This window comes from Schistocerca piceifrons, chromosome 10, assembly GCF_021461385.2.
Source record: "Schistocerca piceifrons isolate TAMUIC-IGC-003096 chromosome 10, iqSchPice1.1, whole genome shotgun sequence".
Lineage (NCBI taxonomy): Eukaryota > Metazoa > Arthropoda > Insecta > Orthoptera > Acrididae > Schistocerca > Schistocerca piceifrons.
In genome coordinates, this window is record NC_060147.1 from 12,145,007 (window position 1) to 12,163,670 (window position 18,664).

General features: G+C 44.5%; 1 protein-coding gene and 1 non-coding gene across 4 annotated transcripts in view; one reads left to right on the forward strand and one right to left on the reverse strand.

Moving 5' to 3' along the window:
- LOC124719115 (uridine phosphorylase 1) overlaps window positions 1–18,664 on the reverse strand; it is a 404,330-nt gene that overhangs the window by 63,807 nt on the left and 321,859 nt on the right. The window lies entirely within an intron of this gene.
- Window positions 7,114–7,187, forward strand: Trnat-ugu. The gene has a single exon. It is a non-coding gene; the product is annotated as a tRNA-Thr (tRNA).

The window sequence follows — 18,664 nt, forward strand, 5'->3', positions numbered from 1 at the left end:
ACAGCTAATAATTCTATGAACTTGTCCGCGGAATTCCCCTTCCTGTACTGCATCTCACAGGTTTACTCTGAAACACTGTCTAGCAGTTAATGACAATCAGGATAGATCTCTCGATGCTTGTAGCAGCTTAGCTCTAACACTCTCTAGCACTCTGCCACTATTCTGGCACGAGCTGGAGATGTGCCTCGGTTCGAATAGTGGTGACTCTTCTTGGTGTAGAATTGAAATAGGCTGATCGGACGATACTGGCGAAGGGCGAGGGAAGGGAGAATTCACGCGTTCGTCATGTGCTGAGGAGCTGAAAAGGCCAGGATGCGGCGATGTTGGGGGGGAATTTATGATCGCGGTGTTACGAAAGATCACCAGATTGAGTGTTTTATGAGAGATGTTTGTTTACTGTAGTCTCGATTGTGTTGCCACGGGGGGCCGCGCTTCACTTGACGAGTAGTGCCGATCGATAAGGCGCCGAGCGGCGTGACCTTTGGGATATTTCGATCTGCAGCAAGTGTATCGCGCCGCATTGCTATGACCTTCGGTAGTAACCAGGTGATAAAACGGCCTCTTAAAGCTCTTCTAAATTGTCTCCATGTTTGTATACTAGCAAGCATTACATAATTCTTTTTTTTTTTAAAAAAAAGCCTATTTTTACCTTACGTCTTTTGGATGACTTACCTGAATTGTGTAGTTGAAAAATCATTGAGGCTCATCCACAAAATTCGTTCGTCTTATAACAGAGACCATGTTATGCGACCGAGAAGTTTTTCGCGCTCCGTGCGTCAATCTTTAGAAACGGAATCCTCACAGGATCGCTTTGTTTGTCTGTCAATAATTAGAGAGAGACAGAGAGAGAGAGAGAGAGAGAGAGAGAGAGAGAGAGAGAGAGTAAATGTATCAGTTAAACTAAGACTGGACTTGTCTTAATCATTTTTTCTGTTTCGGTCAAGGCAATGTGATTACATAAGTAATTTACAGTACTTGATACACCTTCCAGTATACTGTACAACATGGGCGACGGGACAATTCCTTACGACAGCCCGTTATTATAGTCCCTTGGAGTGTTTACGTATGGGGTGTTCAAGATGACTCATCCTTATAGAATCTTTTTAGGCATCCAGGAATCGTCGAACTGGCAATGGAGAAAAGTGAGGGGATAAAGCTTGTAGCGGGAACCATGGCTCGAATACATTAAGCAGGTACAAATGGGTATCGTTATCCAGAGATGAAGATACTTGCACAGGCACAGGCTAGAGTAGCGTGGAGAGATGCATCAAAACAGTTACAAAATGAGCCATGGTTAACTGCGAATAAATGGGGTACTCATACATTAGAGCAGTGTTTTTCAAGTTTTTTAAATACGCGACCCAAAAGTATGACAGCTGGTCGTAGGTTGTGTTCCCACAAATGAACAGCGTAGAGACAGAAGTGATAACACTTTCTGCAGGACCGGATCATTTTGCAGGACATTGCTCAAGATCGTACAGTGAAAGCTTTTATTGATTTGTTTGACTGATGGGGCTGCTAAGTGCTATACCACCTACTGCACTCCCCTGCCTTAAGCCCTCGTGAGTTCAACTCGATTTCTGAACTGAAGGAAACACTTCGCGGCATTCGCTTCAGATCTGCTACAAATTCGTCGGGCAAGAGACCGCGCCGCTCGAACCATCAACACAACTGGCACTGCTAAGGGTATCCTACGACTTCCATATCGCTGGCAACGGGTTATACACAATGCTGGTGACTACTTTGAAGGTCAGTAAAACTTTGAAACACGTATCTATTTTGTACGAGCTGTAAATAAATACTTGCCGCTATTAAAGTTCCAACCCTGGTATAATTATATTCTTTGCCGCGGTAGAGGCGTGGGGGTGAGCGGGGTCATATCCGCGCGTTTTGGGTCCCAACAATCAGTTGTCAGAGTACGGCAGCAAGTACGGACGTGATTATTGTCTTCGCGCTTCGGTCTGAGCGATCATAAAATGGACGAGTTTCTGCTTTCTCCTGCTACCGCGACCCCCTGAGCAAGGCTTTGCGGCCTTGCAAGGCGGTCGCGATCCACAGCTTCAAAAACACCGCAGTAGAAGTTAGTCACTATCATCCTGTCCATTATACGAGCCAGTTGTGTTGAGAAACAGAATGTTTTCACAAGAAAGTATCGTAATGATACACCGAAAAGACCAGAATCGTGCGGCTGAACAAGTTCCAGAAGATAGGCAATGTGGCAAATGTAGACAAAAGCGGTCGACTAAAAGTGATAACGCCATATAAAGTTGACAGACTTGCTCACTGCCTACTCTGAGTACCATGAACTGTGTGTGTTGCCTGTATGGCCTCTCTGTTGTAATATCGACAAGACACTGCTCAAGTGTTTCAAGATGGGTCTGTCAAGAATTCGTATTGTTCGTAAGTCATTACTAGAAGACAATAGGAAACGTGCAGATTTCTGTTGGTGTTTCATATCATACGCGACGTTAGATGGAAGAGAGACAGATGATTCGTTTTGGTCCGACGAGACGCAGCTTCTGGTACTACCTCTCCGTCTGTCCTTCCTGAGGTTAATTAATTACTCACCGGTGGTAGGCAATGACAACCTCGTAACTCTGTTTCATTACATTTTGCAGGTGAAGCAGAAACGGTTTCTTAAAAAGTAATATAAAGTGATACAGAAAGTTGCTGTAAGTACAACAATGTAGTAGAAGCCTAGTTATTGACAAATTGAAGAAATCCATGCACTTTAAAGTCCCTTTGCTTGTGGAGTTACTGGTTACTGGAATTAAGTTTTCATAAACAAAGGTGTTACGAGGTCTGTGCTTATTTGGCTAACTGAAATAATTGCATAAAATAGGGTCGCCAGATTAATGATTCCTCTGAACGAGTAGCTGCGCACTTTCATCAAAATAGAAATGCTCTGTATGGGAGGTTCATACAGTCAAAATGAGAAGAGACGATGCTGCCGCACTTCTTATAATTTTTGAGGACTTGACAAATGATGGTGATAAATTTTCAGCTATTTTAGGATGAATATCCAAACTTTGACGACCTTCATGTATGGCTAAAGAATTCAATTCAACGCCGCAACAAATCCTTCGAAGAAGGTATTCAAACTATACACATGCTGGCAAGCACGTGAGTGGAAAAAGTAAAACATTTCAAACTTTATTGTAATTTTTGTTTCTGTTTTAAAGGACTTTAACAATCTTCAATAAAATTCTTCAGGGTATCAGACCGCATCGTCATAATTTTAAAATGCGCCAACGTTTCGGCCAGCGTTGCAGCTAGCCTTCATCAGGGCCTTACGTTAACTGCTAAATGAACACACTTGGTTCCTTAAATAGCTGCACGAGAAAACCGTGTCGTTACTTGATTGGCTGTAAAAGGAGGAGGAGGAGGAGGAGGAGGGGTGAAAGGTATGCAGAAGAAGTCCGCCCTGCACACGCAAACGAAGAGAGCGTACAGGATAAGCGACGAAGAACATCTGAAGACAGAACTTGAACGCCTCAGGTCCATCTTCGGAACTAATGGCTATGGGAAGCAGATGATAGACAGCACCATGTCGACAAGGGAGAAGACTAATAGGGAAGAGGAGAAGGAGGCACAGAGCATTGTTGTGTTACCATATGTACAAGGGGTCACCGAACGTATTGGCAAAATTCTACGAAAAGCCGACATCAAACCAATTTTCCGAAGCAGAAACAAAATATCAGACATGCTCGGTTCTACCAAGGATGCAGTTGACAAACTACACACAGCTGGCGTGTATGGAATTGGTTGTGCGTGTGGATTAGTCTACATAGGTGAGACGGGACGTCTGATTAGCACAAGGCTCTCGGAACATGGCAGATATATCCGCCTGAAACAACGCACTAAGTCAGCAGTGGCGGAACACCGAGACGAGTGCGGGAAACCAATATTTTTTCAAGAAGCCCGCGTCCTGGCGAAACAGCCTCTCACTTTCAAAAGAAATATTAGAGAGGCGATAGAAATAGCCGAAAGACCCGCCAACATGAATAGAGAGGACGGGTACAAGCTTCCGAGGTCTTGGCTGCCTGCAATAGCAGGGCTACGGAGCGGCGGCAGAGCCGTGGCGGCCCATGCAGACCCGCGGAGAGCCGCAGTAGTGGTCGCGAGCACACAAAGCAATGGCACGCCGCAGCCGGCTTCTGGACAGCATGGAAACAGTGTGACGTCACAGCCATCACCTGTTCGCTATTCGTCCGTCTCCTCCAATGGGGTGGATTAATATAAAGACCAATAGAAAACAGCTATTTCAGCCAATGACAGATAATAAAGAAAACACCAATAAAGCATACCTTTCACCCCTCCTCCTCCTCCTCCTTTTACAGCCAATCAAGTAACGACACGGTTTTCTCGTGCAGCTATTTAAGGAACCAAGTGTGTTCATTTAGCAGTTAACGTAAGGCCCTGATGAAGGCTAGCTGCAACGCTGGCCGAAACGTTGGCGCATTTTAAAATTATGACGATGCGGTCTGATACCCTGAAGAATTTTATTGAAGAAGACAACGGCCGCGAAAGCCTACGCTTAGACTTTAACAATATTATGTATTTGAAAGATATTTAAGAACTAACGACATATGTACTAAGACAAAAATTTCAAATGCCAAGCGGCGTTTAGGATAAATTTTAAATATTTAATTTAGACATTGATCGAATTAAGTGATGAGGATTCGTAGTGGTCTGAGACAACCGCGATTGCGCGAATTGTCCCTGTGAAGTCTTGGTAACATGACTGTACAGTAGGGTGCTGGCTAATCTGTACTGAATGGAATCCGTGCAATGTGCTAGAACATGTAGCTCCACCAGCATTTGCTGACGCTTTTTTTGCGTTTTTAATTCCAGAAGCTGAATTTTAACACTCTCAGCTGCTATTACACTACTTCATCGTCCTTTCTACGGACGGAATTATCCCATTGGAAAACGTCTTATGCCGATTTGGATTTTGTGTCAAGCTACGGATTAGTTCTACTGGCTCTTGTTTCCATTTTACCGTAGTTTTATGTTTTAGATTCTTCCCTGAGTGTTTCGCTTGTGTGGGGGCATGCTGAAAATTAATGACTTTGAATTTTATATTTTGCTCTCAATATTGGCATAGGTATTACATGCGATGCGTATTACTCAGCTCGGTCGATTTTCCCGCTTCGCTGAGCCAAGTTGCAATACTTTGCCACTACAGGGCTGCGAACTGTTGCGTGTGCTAAATGTTTATTATCAGTAATGCTATCAGAGTGATGGATCGGTCCAGTAGATAGCGTTTATTAGCACCCAGAGTCTTGGGGTATTACTAGATTGAACTTATCAGTATTTCGAAATAATGATCACAGTATCAAATGATTTTGGCAATGAGCCATTTTCGAGTGCTTACTTTGGTTCAAACGTACAATACACACTCCATACATTATATAATGCCATATACTTATTGTGGGCCAGTCGCTGTTACATGTACAAACTGTATCCTCGTTATTTTACAATTTATTGTCCGCAAATCTACAATGTACGTCCGCCATTTACGAGGGTCATTCGTTAATTAAACAGACAAATAGGTGTGGGGGAAAAAACGGATAGTGGGCAGGTCTGGTATTTTTATGGCTTTAAGTTGGCATCACTGGGATGAGGCCTGTTCAGCTGACGTATCAACATTGGTTTGTTTATAACCTCAAAAATGAATTTCAAGATGCTGAGTCTACTTAAAACGTCCACAATAGTTGAACAACGTTCTGTTATTCGTTTTTTACTTGCTGAAGGCCACAAACCAGTGAATATATACTGTAGAATGTCTAACATTTATGGTGAAGGTCGTATGAATCGTGCAAATTTTTACCAATAGGTAGGGCAGTTAGAAAATGGTCGCGACTCAGTGGCTGACGAACACCGTTCTGCCAACCAGTTGCAGTTTCAACTCCCTCATTTGAAAGTCGAATTGATGACATTATTTGTGCTGATCGCTGTGTGACTGTGGGAACGATAGTTGATAAGGTTCAAGTTAGTGCTGGTACAGTTTATAACATTGTATGTAACATGCTGAAGTGCCGCAAAACATGTGCAAGATGGGTCCCAAAGGAATTGACGCGGCTACACGAGGAAACAAAGTAGCAAAGAGCTAAAGGAACGTTATGAAAGAGAAGGAGACCACTTGCCCAACAAAATTTTAACTTGTGATGAAACTTGGGTTCACTATTATGAGCCAGAATCAAAAAGACAACGCAAGGAGTGGAAGGACACCAACTAACCAGTCAAAAAAATTTCAGAACCCAAGCATCAGCAGGAAAAGTCGCATTGACGGTGTTTTGGGATGCTGAAGGTCTCTTTTTTTGTGATTATCTCGACGAGAAGCGTACAATCAACAGCTAAATATCACTCACTCAGAGAGATGCCGTGGATCTCAGAGGAGGGGTGTGATTTCCAGCAAGACAACGCACATCCTCATATTGCTCAACTAACTCGTGAAACCATCGACGAAATGGGCTGGGAAGCACTGCCTCATCCCCCTTACAGTCCTGATTTAGCACCTAGTGATTTCTGTTTGTTTGGCGCACTGAAGGAGGCATTGCAGCCGGCCGTATGGCCGAGCGGTTCTAGGCGCTTCAGTCTGAAACCGTGCGACCGCTACGGTCGCAGGTTCGAATCCTGCCTCGGGCATGGATGTGTGTGAGTTCCTTATGTTAGTTAGGTTTAAGTAGTTCTAAGTCTAGGGGACTGATGACCTCAAATGTTCCATAGTGCTCAGAGAGGTTCCAGGACAACGAGAACGTGGAAAAGTTTGAAGGAAATTGGTTCAAACATCAAGATAAAGAGTTCTTTGCAGCTGGAATAAAAAAAGCTTGTAGCCCTTTGGAACAAGTGCATAAATATGTGAAGACAGTAACTGTTCTCGAAAGAACAGAATACTGTTGATGACCGTGCAGCTTTTCCCCGGAATAAATGATGACTAACTGAAACCCTCAGCTGCCGACAGGTGTTGTTGATATACCTCGATGTGGACAGTTGAAAATGTGTGCCCCGACCGGGACTCGAACCCGGGATCTCCTGCTTACATGGCAGACGCTCTATCCATCTGAGCCACGGAGGGATAAGTCCCTGCAGTCGCGCTATTCATCTGCGTCCTCGGTGGCTCAGATGGATAGAGCATCTGCCATGTAAGCAGGAGATCCCGGGTTCGAGTCCCGGTCGGGGCACACATTTTCAACTGTCCACATCGAGGTATAACAACAACACCTGTCGGCAGCTGAGGGTTTCAGTTAGTCATCATTTATAAGTGCATAAATGTTCAATGGGATTATGTTGAAAAGCAGAAAAAGTATTATTTTGTAAAAGTAAATGTTTTTTCCTCCAGACCAATTTGTCTGTTAATTATTAAATGACACTCGTACATACACACTCTATTATCAAAAGTATCTGGGCGTCTGTTGGTGGACGTTAATATGAGGTGTGTCCATACTTCGCCTTTATGACGGTTTTAACTCCGTTGGGGACACTTTCAAGACTGTCTCTAAATGTCTATGGAGGAATGGCAGCCCATTCTTCCTCCAGACCCTACACCAGAGAAGGTTGGACGCTGGGTTCTAGAGGGAAGCCTATGTTCTAACTCATTCCAAAGGTGGTCCATTGCATTCTGGGTGGGGCTCTGGACAGACCAGTCCATTAGGAATGTTATTGTCTACAAAACATGGCCTGACAGATGTCTGGGTGCGTCGTTATGCTGATATAACCATAGTCTCCGAACTGTTCCTCCACTGTACACAATACGCAATGCTGTAAAATGGTCTGATATGCTTCCGCAATTAACGTTTTCGTAAGCGCAGAAAGCAGATCACACCCTAACCACTGGAAACACATCCATACAGTAGCACCACTAACTGTGTACTTCAGTGTTCAGTGTTTGAACTTCAGGTGATAGCAGGTATATCTTCCACCGGATAGCCACAAAGTACAGCATGATAGTTCACTCTAAAGCGTTCCCAGTCATCAGTGTCCGGCGGCATTGTTCTTTACGCTCGTACACCGCGTCACGCGTCGTTTAGCATTGACCACAGAAATGTGTGGCCGAGGTCCACGAGAAAGACAGGCGCGTCGCTTACGTCACAACACGTGACACTGCAGGACTTAAGAGTGCTAGCAGCCGTGTCTCGCTAGGAGCAACTAACTATTTTGGACGAGTTTAATAATTCTTGACTGCATATTTAAATGAATGCAAGTTCTCGATTGTACAGACAAAATTAAGACCTTTAGTGGGTACGTTTTCAATTAAAAATTTACTTCCCGTGGGTCCTGCGCGGAGCCGAGCGTTCGCAAAGTCTGGTGGACAAGCTGACTAGTGTGACGTCACAAGTTCGTTGCAGAGACTGTATATGTCATTGCCCCGTGTGTGGCTTATGAGGAGCCGGTCGCCCATTACACGCCATTCTTTTTCACTCCCTATGCACAGTGTGCTAGCTATACAGTTCACAGTGCTTTGGGACTCTAGAGTGATTCCTTCTGCTAATTTCGTGCGGTTTCTTTTACAACCGTCTTCCACAATGCTCAATGGTCTCTGTCTGCCAAATCAAGAGCTCTGTCTGGTAGTGGCTCAGCTGTGGTTGTTCCTTCACCTTTCGGCTTCATAATCACATCACCAACAACCGACTGCGGCAGCTTTAGAAGTGTTGAAGTGCTGCCGATGGATTTGTCACCCAGGTGATATCCAGTGCCTAGTTCACGTTCCATATATTCTGTTGTTACAACTTCTTTACTGACAACACAATTCTCCCCACCTCTTTAGATACTGGCGGTTCTGCGTCACAGAGTCACGCTTCCTTTGCATATACCATGTACGTCTGCCATTTACGTATACAGTTGCTGCAGTGGAAGAATCCAACGAGAAAAACACTTCGTCAGCCATTTGAATAATACAACTGCTGCAGCGGTGCATGCAATTACACCGGTCACATTAATGTGAACACCGTCTACGTTCGACGTCAACATGCAGTAACAACTCACAGGCAGCGAAGGGTATACATTACAAAGCGCATTGGAGGATGCGGAAAACAGTGCAGTCATTGTCATAAGGCAACAACGGAGCAATTTATCTGATGTCCCAAACAGCACGTACATTCGTTTTCACAACAGCGCGATTTATCTGATGTCCAAAACGGCATGCTCATTGGTTTTCACAATGGGGCAATTTATCTGATGTCCAAAATGGCATGCTCATTGGTTTTCACAACGGGGCAATTTATCTGATGTCCGAAATGGCATGCTCATTGGTTTTCACAACGGGGCAATTTATCTGATGTCCGAAATAGGGTGCTCATTGGTTTTCACAACGGGGCGATTTATCTGATGTCCAAAATGGCACGCTCATTGGTTATCACAACGGGGCGATTTATTTGATGTCCAAAACGGCACACTCATTGGTTTTCAGAACGGGGCGATTTATCTGATGTCAAAATGGCACACTCATTGGTTTTTACTACGGGGCAATTTATCTGATGTCTGAAATGGCATGCTCATTAATTTTCACAACAGGGCGATGTATCTGATGTCTGAAATTGCACGCTCATTGATTTTGTAAACTGTTCACATGCTGTCGTAGTTAAAGTATACCATGCATGGCAAAATGGCGCTATTCAAAACTGGCGCAGAGGCAACTGTGGTGCACCACGGATCGTAGATGACAAGGATGAACGATGTCCGTGGAGGTGTGTCCAGGCGAACAGATGTGCAGCTGTTGAGCAGCTGACCGTCCAGATTAATGCAAGCTTCTAGCAACAGTGTCACCTCGCCGACCATTCAGCTATCGTTGCTGCTTTCCAGCCTCCGCGGCAGGCGCCTCGTTCGTGCACTCGTGCTGACTGCTGTTCATCGGCGACGAAGGCTGGAATTTGCACGCCTGTACTGCAACAGGACGTCTAACGAGTTGCGAGAGGTGGCCTTTCCGGATGAGCCACGTTTTATGATCCGTCAACCATTAAAAGTCTGAAAGCAACAACTGTCGGAAGGGTCCAGGCTGCAGGAGGGAGGCTTACGGTCTGGAGAATGTTGTGGCATTCCCTGGGTGATTCTGTCATTTTAGAAAGCACAATGGATCACCACAACTATACATTTATCCTTAGGGGGACTGTGTCCACCCTTAAATGCAGTTTGTTTTTGCTCGGCACGATCACATCTACAGCACAACAATGCAGTGTCCCACAACTCGCAGTGTATGAGTGTGCCGGCTGGAGTGGCCAAGCTGTTCTAGGCGCTACAGTCTGGAACCGCGCGACCGCTACGGTCGCAGGTACGAATCCTGCCTTGAGCATGGATGTGTGTGATGTCCTTAGGTTACTTAGGTTTAAGTAGTTCTAAGTTCTAGGGGACTGATGACCTCACAAGTTAAGTCCCATAGTGCTCAGAGCCATTTTTTGTATGTGTGTGATTCTGAGCAGCCAGGTGAGTTTACTATACTCCTGTGACCACCAAACTCCCAGGATTTACGGGGAGTAGGACGCCAAATGAAATGACTTGCAGCAGGAGAGGCACCACAGGACATTTTAATTTCCACTGTCTATACTTTTACAAATAAATTCCAAAAACTTGGTCAGCATGACCAGGAAAGATTCATGATCCACACTCATAGAAGTGGAAGTTCAAAAACACAACAACATAAATTTTTTTTACATGTGAAATTTCATCATTTTTTTTCACTTACTGTTGGCTGCATTTGTTCCTACCAGTACACTTCTTCAACTTTTGTAGTCCTGTCTTCCTCAATTGCGTATAATATTAGGGTATATTGATAAATTTTACTTATGGACCGTCTAGCAGCAACTGAATAAAATACAATTTTAGTGCCATACGCGTTTCGCCTTTATTTTCTGCAAGGCATCATCAGTGGCCTGGAATATGTAAATATGTTTGGTATTTAATTTACATTACAGGCCACTGACGATGCGTTGCAGAAAATAAAGGCGAAACGCGTATGGAACTACAACTGTGTTTTATTCATTTGCTGTCAGACGGTCCAAAAGTAAAAATTATCAATATATCGTAACAGTAAACTTCTCTTCATAAGTAAGAGATTCTTTGATGAATTTTGGACTGGTTACTAAACACAAACTCCTTAATGCAAAACCACAGTTTGCCAAATCTATTAAAATTGTGGTAAAAATTGGGATAATTAACTATAAAATTTGAGGTTTTTTTCCTAAACACGAAGTTTAGAATGTAACAGCTCATTTATTTTTTATAAATTAAATAAATTCTGGAGTTTCATACGCCTGTAAGTATGTTTTGTATGCCATGCAAAATTCGTCGCAAAGTCTCTCTTACTTATGAAGAAAAGTGTACCTGTAGCAACAAATGCAGTCGACAATAAGTGAAGAAATGATGAAACTTTACATGTGAAAAAAATTTAATTATGCTTTTGAACTTCCGCTGCTATGAGTGTGAATCCTGAATCCTTTCTGGTAATGCTGGCAAAGTTTTATGAATTTATTTGTAAAAGTATAGGCAGTGGAAATCAAAATGTCCTGTGGTGCCTCTCCTCCTCCATGTAGGTCCGTTTGACGTCCTACCCCCCCCCCCCCCCCCTCCCTTACACCCAATCGAGAATCTGTGGACCACCTCTGTCGGGCTGTACGCACCAAGGATCCTCAACCGAGAGACCTAGCGCACCTGGCCACGGCACTGGAGTCGACGTGGCTCCAGACCTTCCAGAACCTCACCGACTCTCTTACCGTACGTCTCGACGGTGTCTGCAAAACGCGGCCTATTCAAGCTCCTCATGCGCGGTCACATTAACGTGAATGGACACTGTATACTGGACAGAATTTGGCTGTCCACGGGCTGATTTGACACTGTCCAGTCTACAATTCATCAGCATTTCAAAGATCTACCGACAACTGTCACCAATGCCCAGCTGATAAAACGTATCGATAAGGTGCCTGATTATCACGTGTCTTCTGTCGACGAGTTTACCATTATTACCATTTGTGTCTTTCACATTGTGCAAACAAATTTGTTCAAAAACAAGAGCACTCGCCCGCGAAAGCAAAGGTCCCGAGTTCGAGTCTCGGTCCGGCATACAGTTTTAATCTGCCAGGAAGTTTCATATCAGCGCACACTCCGCTGCAGAGTGAAAATCTCACTCTGAAATTTGTTCAAGCTTACGTTGTTTCATAGGGTGAGTCATTCTTTGAAATTTAAGTAAAAAGATGAAAAATTTTCGAAACACAGAAAATTAAAAACTTCCACATGCTTATTGAAGCTAGAAGCTGTAGTATAACACCACACACGTGAGTGCAAAGTACCGGGACACTTACTCGTTAGACTTATAGTACTCCACTTCATTAAGTACTCGGCGGAAAGCTTGTGCTATGTACATCCGTCTGTGCATTCAACATATTGTCCTGTTCTCGTCCAGCAAGCGTATGCAGGGTGGCCAGAAACTGTCTGAAAAGCTTGTAAGGGTGCTGCAGGGGAGCTTGTGCTAAGAAATAATTGTTAAAAAATCCATACGATGCGCCATTTCAGAGTCAATTAGCACTGAAATTAGCGAATCAGGTCGTCACGCGCAGATTCAAGGTACCCTACAGAGACGGTGTTGCCAAACGTGTTTTTCGTTTGGTTTCCTCAAACCAAGCAAACGGACCTTTTGCTCACCTAGCTACTGATAATGAGCATTTCAACAGGTGGTAACTAACGGACCCAAAGATGTTTGTGCATTACCTCATTTTAGCGCGCGCATGTGCTTGAATTTGCGCGCTAATTTCAATGCTAATTAACTTGCAAACGGCGCAACGTATCTAATTTTTTTCTTAACCATTATTTCTCAGCACAATGCCCGGTGAAACGCCCTTACAAACTTCTCAGACTCCTTCTGACCACCCTGTATATTTCCATTTTCTCGAAAACATCCGTAACTCTCGCTTTCTTGTCATCTCTGTTTTTTTCGGCGTGATTGATTAATGGCGAGACTGGGTGTTTAGCCGCATTGTTGCTTCGTTTTGTGTGTGAAAGGAAGAAAACAGCTCGGTTGAAAACCAGGAAGAACAGCATTAATCTTCGTTCTTGCTTGCATGTGGTATTTGTAGGGCTTTCGCGGCCTGTCTCGTGACTGTGTCGCCACTGTGTAATTGTTTCTGCCAAATAAATTCAACCGAATATTTAATGAAACTTAGTGGGAGTAGGTAAAACAAATAAGTGTCCAGATAATCTGCACTGTCGTGTGTGTTATATTACAGCTTCAAAACTACGATAAGCTTGTGAAAGTTTTCAGATTCAAGTACTTGATACGTTGTTAGTCGAGTATGACTATCCAAGGCTTAATTACGGCATGTCACATTTCCGAATTCAGTACTGGTGTTCAACAGTGCGCGCCGTTTCGTGTAATAATGAGCAGCTTACTCAAATCATGTGTCATATGTTGTTGCAAGACAGCGTGACAAACGGGCTTACCCCCTCGAGGAGAAGTTCCGCTGCGTTACGCACTTTCCGGGAAATGTCACCATTCCGGGAAACGTCAGCTTCACTGTAAGCGTAGCACCGAGCTTGCCCGCCCCGCATTGCATCACCGATCAGTGGTGACTGCTCATATTTAGGAGGTAATCTCGAACAGCCCGGCCTGTGTCCCGTTAATGAGAATCGCGATTGTGACATTGTCAGTTTCACCAGCTTTCACAGGTGGGGCACATGCAGACATCTGCTTCAGTTTTCCTTTCGTGCAGTAAGGGTCGAGGAACGAAAACCCTTTCCGTAGAAGTTTTCATTGCAGTGTGCGAAGTTTATTCGGAAAATTGTAGCACAGATACATCAGAAATGGAGAAAAATTTCTTCTTTGTTATCGGCACTGCTTCTAGCCGTAATTTGACTTTCATTTGCAGGACCAATTTGCTCCGAAGGTAATTTCAAAATAACCATGTTAAGTAGTTAGTTGTTTATTCGTCCATAGATCATTTAAAAAATTATATCAGCCATGTCGTCTTAACTGAAAAAATAAAATTTTTAGTTTTGTGTAGGTCTAGGTTAACAACTTGTGTTGTTAATTCTGAAATGTTGTGTCCAGCGTTTTATACAATCTGCAAACAAGGTTACAAATCATAAAAAAACAATTTTACAATATTAATTTGCACATCACATCATCATCACTGGTCACTGCCCCCCTCCCCTCCAGACACACGCGCGCACACACACACACACACACACACACACACACACACACACACACACACACACACACACACACACTCATTTTCCATTTTCCTGCATCAGGACGCTGACGATACTTCCGTTATTGTATTATTCTATTGAATTCTTCGATTTGTCCCCACGGCACAACTGATAAAAATACTGAGTCACCACCTCATCCCCACTGAATGAGACGTTAAGCTCAAAGAACTGAAGGAGATTAGATCTGTCCATCAGAGATCCTGGGCATATGATTTTATAGTAACATTCATTAAATTATGACAATTTACTGTAGAATAACACTCGTTAATTACGAAATACCATTCTCTACACTGTTAACTAAAGAATCGTTGACTCCGTAGTGTGTCTTATTTAAACATTAGGATTTTCGCTGTCTCTAATCTCTCTGGCCACTTTCAATGTACACTTTTATTCCCTTGTAGCAGCTACTGTTTTGGGTTTTTGTTTGTTTACTCTCGGTGCACGTTTAAGTTCTGGCTCCATAACCATGAATGCTGTTCGTAAGATAATTGCAGACGATGTTCTTTCTCTCAATTTCGAATATCGCCAAGGGTGAACTGCGTGCTGAGGATTAATGGGGACTGAAAGTGTTGCTCCGATTGAGGTTATGTACTTGAGAGACCTTAAACGAACTCGTACGTCAAAGAGTAGCTGAAGGTGTAGTAGCTTCATTGCGTACAATTTAGTTCCCGTGATCCGTAATTATTCTCCAGCTCACAAGGGGAAAATTAGAGATTGCTAATGATTGTCTATTACTAACTGAATATGATTGTAAATAGCAGCTTATGATAGCTACTTCTCTCTTATTAATTTACACTTTGTCCATACTGAATTGATACGTCCGTTGTATAGTAGAGCAGAATAGGGATTTCGTGTGATAGTGTGACATTCCATTTTGGGGGAAGGGGGGCGATGACTTCCCACGCCCCTATCTGGGCACGCCTTTGATTAACTTAAGAGACAACCGTGCGCAAGTTTGTTTTAGGCAGCCTGTAGTGTGCAATGTAAATATGATTTTACATAGGAGCTTTCCACCAGTTAAACTGCCGCAGCACAGTGTCCAGAAAAACTGAACATGTAAACTGTCTACGTTACGGTAACTGTAAATAATGGAGTTATTTGTGTATGTCAGTTACACTACTGGCCATTAAAATTGTTACACCAAGAAGAAATGCAGATGATAAACAGGTATTCATTGGACAAATATATTATACTAGAACTGACATGTGATAACATTTTCACGAAATTTGGGTGCATAGATCCTGAGAAATCAGTACCCTGAACAACCACCTCTGGCCGTAACAACGGCCTTGATACGCCTGGGCATTGAGTCAGAGCTTGGATGGCGTGTACAGGTACAGCTGCTCACAGTTCATCAAGAGTAGTGACTGGCGTATTGTGACGAGCCAGTTACTCGGCCACCATTGACCAGACGGTTTCAATTGGTGAGAGATCTGGAGAATGTGCTGGCCCAGGCAGCAGTAGAACATTTTTTGTATCCAGAAAGGCCCGTACAGGACCTGCAACATGCGGTCGTGCATTATCCTGCTGCAATGTAAGGTTTCGCAGGGATCGAATGAAGGGTAGAGCCACGGGTCGTAACACATCTGAAATGTAACGTCCACTGTTCAAAGTGCCGTCAGTGCGAACAAGAGGTGACAGAGTGTAACCAATGGCATCCCATACCATCACGCCGGGTGATACGGCAGTATGGCGATGACGAATACACGCTTCCAATGTGCTTTCACCGTGATGTCGCCAAACACGGATGAGACCATCATGATGCTGTAAACAGAACCTGGAATCATCCGAAAAAATGACGTTTTGACATTCGTGCACCCAGGTTCGTCGTTGAGCACAGCAGCGTCAAGTGTAACCGCAGCCACGGTCTCCGAGCTGATACTCCATGCTGCTGCAAACGTCGTCGAACTGTTCGTGCAGATGGTTGTTGTCCTGCAAAAGACCCCATCTGTTGACTCAGGGATCGAGACGTGATTGCACGATCCGTTACAGCCATGCGGATGCCTGTCATCTCCACTGCTAGTGATACGAGGCCGTTGGGATCCAGCACGGCGTTCCGTATTACCCTCCTGAACCCACCGAATCAATATTCTGCTAACAGTCATTGGATCTCGACCAACGCGAGCAGCAATGTCGCGATACGATAAACCGCAATCGCGATAGGCTACAATCCGACCTCTATAAAAATCGGAAACGTGATGGTAGGCATTTCTCCTCCTTACACTAGGCATCACAACAACGTTTCACCAGGCAACGCCGTGTCAACTGCTGTTTGTGTATGAGAAATCGGTTGGAAACTTTCCTCATGTTAGCACGTTGTAGGTGTCGCCACTGGTGCCAACCTTGTGTGAATGCCCTGAAAAGCTAATCATTTGCGTATCACAGCATCTTCTTCCCGTCGGTTGAATTTCGCGTCTGTTCAAATGGTTCAAATGGCTCTGAGCACTATGTGACTTAACATCTATGGTCATCAGTCCCCTAGAACTTAGAACTACTTAAACCTAACTAACCTAAGGACATCACACAACACCCAGTCATCACGAGGCAGAGAAAATCCCTGATCCCGCCGGGAATCGAACCCGGGAACCCGGGCGCGGGAAGCGAGAACGCTACCGCACGACCACGAGCTGCGGACTTCGTGTCTGTAGCACGTCATCTTCGTGGTGCAGCAATTTTAATCGCCAGTAGTGTAATACTAGTTTCCGCCCCTGATTCAGAAGAACCATACACTCCAAGAAAAAAAAGAGAAAAGAAAACAATGAAATCGTGGAAACGAATGAGTGGATCGGAAATCTGAGGATATGATGCACATGTATAGACAAACGATTACAATTTCAAAAAAACTGGATGATTTATTCTAGAGAAAGTGCTTCACAAGCAGCTTTTCGGTTTGGCATTGATGTCCTTCTGAGGAATATCGTGCCAAATTCTGTCCAAATGGCCCGGTAGATCGTCAAAATCCCTCTCTGGTTGAAGGGCCGTGGCCATTACGCTCCAAACGTTCTCGGTTGGGGAGCGATCCTGCGATCTTGGTGTTCTGGGTAGTTTGGCAAGCACGAAGGCAAGCAGTGTGCGGGTGGGCGTTATCTTGCTGAAATATAAGTCCAGTATGGCTTACCATGAAGGGCAACAAAACGGGCTGCTGAATGTCGCCCACATACCGCAGCACTGTCAGGCTGCCGCTAATGACAACGAAAGCGGTCCTGCTCTGAAAAGAAGTGCCAACCCGTACCATCACTTCTGGCTGTCAGGACGAATGGCCGGCGACAGTAAGGCTGGCACACCACCGCTGCCTAGGGCGTATCCTCTTCGACCAGGAACTTCATGGAATGGAGTAGAATGAGTGTTGCTCCGAAATGAGCTCCGCCGACCCGCGGATCCCTTTGGTTTCCATCGGCGGCCCCGTTACAGCACAGCGGAATGTCGGCGACGTTCTCAGCCCCGTTTTGTTGCCCTTCCTGGCAAGCCATTCTGGGCTTGCATTTTAGCAAGATAATGGCCTTCCGCACACAGCGAGGGTTTCTACTGCTTGTCTTCGCGCTGGTCAAGCCGTATGTTGGCCAACAAGGTTGTCACATCTCTCACCAACTGAGAATGGTTGGAGCATTACGGGCAGGGCCATACACAACGAACTCGGGATTTTCGACGATCCGACGCGCTAATTGGACAGAATTTGGCACGATGTCGCTTAGGAGGACATTCAACAAGTAAATGATAGCGTTCTCGCCAAGGCGAATAACTGCTTACGTAAGGGCCAGAGGTGCATCAACACTCAATTTGCGAAGCTTTTTCTCTTGAATAAGTCATCCAATTTTTCTGAAACTGTAATCACTTGTTTGTGTGTACATGTTCATCACATCTACCAATTTCCGTCACGTTCGGTCAATTCCTTCGCTGCCACCTTATACACTTAAAGTGTAAGACAAGACGGTCATTGCCTTCATGGAAAAATCTCTTCGTCCCAAGAAAATAGACTGCCACGAATGTCTTTCCAGGGCTCCAACAATAAGGAAATTGCATGGTGAGAGATCGGGACTGCATGAAGAACGTGTAAGGGTTTTCCAGTGAAACTTCTACACAGTACATAAAACAACCTCGGCAATATGTGGGCGGACCCACTTTTTGCGAAGGAGCTTCGTATCAGTACACACCTCTCCCGGCTGTTGTGTGTTTTCGGGACCGGGGGCCGCTACTTCTTCATTAAGTAGCTCTTCGGTCGACATCATGAGGCTAAGTGCATCCTGTTCCAGTTTTCTCACCGCGGAAAAATCCCTGGCAGTTTTGGGAACAGAACTCTGGACCTTCGAATGTCACAAAACGACCTCCGTCAATCCTATCTGGTAACGATCACATGCAGCGCAGCACTACTCCAGAACAGGAAAGCCTCTGAAGTAGGTCTGTTGCATCTTCCAAGTGTCCTGTCAATAAAATGCAGTCTTTGGTTTGCGTTCCCCACAACATTTTC